This window comes from Acomys minous (assembly GCF_964271855.1).
Source record: "Acomys minous genome assembly, chromosome: 10".
NCBI classification, from domain to species: Eukaryota; Metazoa; Chordata; class Mammalia; order Rodentia; family Muridae; genus Acomys; species Acomys minous.
Window position 1 is genome coordinate 30,412,789 of NC_140491.1, and position 4,855 is coordinate 30,417,643.

At 51.4% G+C, this 4,855-nt stretch overlaps 1 long non-coding RNA gene across 1 annotated transcript; it reads left to right on the top strand.

The window, feature by feature from the left end:
- Nucleotides 1-544: 544 nt before the first annotated feature.
- On the top strand, nucleotides 545-4,463 carry LOC311607824. The gene is made up of 2 exons (XR_014782759.1): nucleotides 545-1,079; nucleotides 4,061-4,463. It is a non-coding gene; the product is annotated as an uncharacterized lncRNA (long non-coding RNA).
- Nucleotides 4,464-4,855: the final 392 nt, after the last annotated feature.

Genomic DNA, 4,855 nt, shown 5'->3' on the forward strand with positions numbered 1-4,855 from the left:
TCTAGGGACGAATCAGGGTTGAGCGGAAGTGACAGGTGAGGGAGCGTGAGCAGAAAGCCTGAGGGAGCCACTCATTCTGCTGGTGTCAGCATACAGAAGGCTGCCAGCAGGGCACAGTGTGGCCCTGTGAGCCTGCATTCTGAACAGCCCCAGCACCTGGCAGAGACTGAGTTGGCACCTCTTCACCACCTCTGGGCAAGCCTGTCCATGCCTGAGCTTGAGCTTGGGAGCTCCTGCCTGACTAAGGATCCCTGGGGACTTGGCAGAACCTTGTAAAACTGGGGGGCTTTTTTGGTCAATCCTATTCAGTCCTCACAGGGATGGGATTGTTCTCCCATTTGGGGGAGAAAGGGTAAGATATTCAGAAAGAGAAGACTCCCCCCCCCCCCAAAGCTCATCTACCTAACTGGATCAGAAAGGCCAAATTTGGTACCCAAGACAATCACCCTGGACCCCCTGCCCCTCCCACCAAGCTAGGTCCCTACTCAGCATGGATGTCCTGTCTCTGTTGCCAGGGTAACCTTCCCAGCCTAGCAGTCACCCCCCTGGAGCTTGACTCCTGCACCTGACATCATAATCTTCCGTGACATCTTAATCAGCTCCCTGGCAACCGCAACAACGGACTGCAATGGCATTAGCACTCCCATGAGTCAGCAGGGCCTGGACAGGCCCACCTGCCCCCGCCCCTGCCTTATCCTGCCTGCCACCCTGACCCTTGGGGGAAGGGGAGGAGGAGAGACTGATGGCATGGCGCTTGGTTTGGAATTCTAACAGCTACTATTGCTTCAGATGCAAGCTTTGCTGAGGAATCTCTGCAGACTCCAGCTTCCCCCTCTGTAACACACAAGGCCTTGATGATGGGGGTCCAGCAAAGATGCCCTACTGGATGAAGCCCTAGAGGAAGGAAGTGGGCATGGCACACCATCTCCAGGGATTGCAGCATTATTCTTTTGCTCTCTGCAGCATGGATATCCAACCACACCGCAGAACTCCCCATAGCGCCATGAAAAGGCCAAGAAGAGACGCGTGTGGCTTGCTGTGGGACCAATTGTGCCCCCTCCCACCACCACCAATATCATGTAGGTATGCCAACCCCTGTTACTGGAAGAGGTGCCCTTCTTTAGAAATGGGGTCCATAGAAGTAAACCATTTAGGATGAGGTCATGGAGTAGAGAGGTGCTTCACTCAGGACAACTGGTGTCCTTCCAAGAAGAAACTTGGACACAGTCACAGAGGACACCATGGCAACAGGCAGGGCCTGGAGTCAAAGCTAATAGCCAAAGGTTTCCAAGGACAGCGGCCACCCCTGAAGTCAGGAGAGGAATAACAGTTGGACACAGGGTCTCAGAGGGAGCACAGCCCTGTTTAAGCCTTGATTCTGCTTGCTGGCCTCTGGGACTATTAAAAAAGATCGATTTCTATTACTTTAAACTGTCCATTTTAAGGCGTCTGTCCCTGTTGCCATAGCAGTCAGATGCCTTTAATAGTATAGCTTCTGGGGTGGAGATATGGCTTTAGCTGGTAAAGTGTTTGTCATACAAGCACAAGGACCTGTGTTCCATCCCTAGAACCCCGTGTGAAAAAGCCGTATGTAGTGGCACACACTTCTTATTCTAGAACTAGGGAGACAGAGCCAGGCAGACTCCTAAGGCCCACTGGCAGGCTAGCCTAGCTTACTTGGTGAGCTTCAGGCATACATGCGCGTGCGTGTGCGCGCGCGCGCGCGCGCACACACACACACACACACACACAAACACACACGTACGCGCGCACACACACACACACACATGAGCACATGCATGTGCAGCTTCAACTTAGAGTTCTTTGTGGCAAGGCTGAGGGTACTCAGCAGGGACACTGCCTTGCTGAATGAAACCCACTTCTTCAAGCCACTCAGTCCATTAATTTCCCCCCCCTGGATAGGGGACTGTGAGGGCCACCCCAATGTTAGAGGTGAATTGAAGATGAAGGGTAAATGGTAGCCTGTCTGGGGAGCACTCTGTGGCTGATGGGATTATGTATCCCATGGCATAATTACAAGCACTGACTTTCAGCTCTCACTGGGAGGGCTGATTCTACCATCAGGGTCTGAGTCTTGTAGAAAGTGGAGGTGCCCACAAAGGCCCCACCCCATGTGTGCTTGGCATGGCTAGTAAAGAAACACAGGGTGCTCTGATGGACTTTATAAGGTCTTTCGATCCATTTTCATTTGTTCCCTGAGACTGAGCAGCTAGGGACTCCAGGACAGTTCTGTCCAGATGCCATGCTTGCTGCCAGCAGCTAATACCATCCTTTGCTCCACTCAATGGACTGCAGCCTCTCAGGCCTGCTACTCCTCAGTTTGGTGGGCTAATAAGGGATCCTAGCCACATTCCAGAAGATAAGGAAGCTCTAGACTCAGAGATACCGTCATATTCGTCTTCTTCACCATAGATCTTAATGGGGATGAAGTCTGAGAGTCAGGCCAAAGCTGCCTTCCATATTTGCCAGTCAAGATGGAGATGCAATGACACAAAACTCCCACCCTGTGCCTTCTGGAAGGTCCACTGTCCATGTCCGATACAGGCCTCCTTGATGGCCCGCCACGCATCTCTAGTTTATTCCTCACGGTGGTAGAAAGTTGGGCAGACTTCATAGCCCTGCCTTGTCTGAAGAGAAAACAAACACATAAAGAGACCGGCAACATCCCTAAAGTCAGTGCTGTGAGGAGTGTACCCAAGCGTTTACAGCTCCTTTTTGTGGGGGAGACAGCCTGAGCCAAGTGGGGCTCCCTCTGTCAAAGCTCCAAGGAGGGAAGATAAATAATAGCCAATCAGTATCAGTGGCATCCGCGAAAGCCAAGCAGATGCGGGAGGGATTTCTAGGGTGGACATCTGTGTTCTAGAAGAAGAGGACACCTTCTTAGAGAAGCAACCCTGAAGAGAAGCGGTCCCAGAGGAAGAAACTGGAGGTTATCCGAGCCAATGAGACTTCTGAAGGGCAGCCCTTGGGTGATCTTAGTCAGGAAGGAGACCCCTGGGAGAATCATGTATGATAGTGGCAAAGGAGGAAGAGTGGGAGTAGGTTAGGGAGGTTAGGAAGAGAGGTTAGAACTGAGGACGAGGAAGACTTCTTGGAGGGTTTTGTGCACATAGCTGAAAGCGCATGGTCTTCTTGCCCTTGGCCATACCTAGCAGGTGTTGCCTCAGAGAGGGGCTGGTTTAGAGTAGGAGGTTGGGAGGGAACATGCCCATCTTACCTCGATTTACCTCCCTGGATCCATGAGCCCTCCCCTGCCCCCAGCTGGCACAAAGGTACCTGGCTAGCTCCATGTGATTGCTCTCAGAGGGTACTGGGGTTCTCCCTCCTGTACCCCAGTGTATCCTGGGCTTGGCCCTGGCCATAGTTGGAAAGCTCAGCAACTTCCTCAGAGGACACAAAGCCCAAAGGGCTGAGGCCAGGATCCGAACCCACTGAGCAAAGCCTGGGAAATCCTCTGCATTCTGATGGTAGCTTCTTCACGCTCCTCTTCTCAACTCCCTTTCCCTGTTTTCTCCTCTCATTCCCCACCCCTAGCCAACATCTCTCCAAGGGCCTCTCTTACCTGGCAATCACACTCCAGGCCTGGCTCTGGTTACTGAAAACCCTGGGGGGTCTGTTTAAACAAGTGTGTCTGAGCAGGAAAATCAAACAGACAGGGACCCTTTGGGGCCACCTCAGGACCACCCCAGGGACTACCGCCTGAACCCGATAAGGCTGGATCTACTTTCACTTAATTGGACTCTGGCCAGGGGCTCAGCATTTGATCAGATTGGCGTCTCAGCAGGGATGGGCTGTGTCCTGGTCAGGTGGGGTGTTCCTTTAGAGCTGGCAAGACAGAGAAGACAAAGGGTACTGTGGTAACCCCACACACACACCAAGGGAGGGGGTCCTGCTAGATTCTGCTTCTTGCTGACTTGGGAACACCACTGGAGAAAGTGCTTTGATACTAACTCTCCTCTCTAGCCTCTCTAGAAACGTCCCAGGCTCTAAAAGGTCCTGGCTTCTCTGGCTTGTCTACTGATCCCTGGTCTATTTTTAGTTACAGAGAGAAAACAGGCCTGGGAGGCACTTCAGGAGTTAGTGGCCAGCGTGGCAGGGACAGCGCCTGAGCCTGTATGAAAGGGAGAGTCTAACTATTGGGGCTCCCTCCTCACTGTGGGCAGATTCGAGAACCAAATTCAAATTCACCGACAGAGCCAGCAGGCTAGGAGGGATAGCTTCAGCTTTCTCTTCAAAACATCAGCCAAGAAATATTAGTGGCTGGGCAGCGGTGGTGGCACGCCTTTAATGCCAGCACTCAGGAGGCAGAGACAGGCGAATCTCCGCGAGTTGGAGACCAGACAGATCTATTTAATGAGCTCCAGGACAGCCAGAGCTATAAAGTGAGACCCTGTCTCAAAAAAAACAAAAAAAAAAAAACAAAAACAAAAACAAAAAACAAACAACAACAACAACAACAAAAAAAAAACGGAAACAAAACAAAACAAAAACAAAAAGAAAGAGGAATATTTGTGGGAGATGGAAAGATGGTTCCGTGATTAAGAGCAGCTTTTCTTCTTGCAGCAGACCCAAGTTCAAGTCCCAGCACCCACATGTCTGTCTACAATCACCCACCGTAATTCTAGTTGCGGGGGTACTGATGTTTTCTTCTGACTTACTTGGCCACCAGGCACACACTTTGTGTACAGACACACGTGCAGGCAGCACACTCACACACACAGTTAATCTTTTTAAATCTTAAAAAATGAAAAAGGAAAGCAATTTGGACACTGGGGATGTAGATCTGTGGGTAGAGTGTTTGCCTAACATCCAGGAAGCCCCCAGGTTTCGTCTC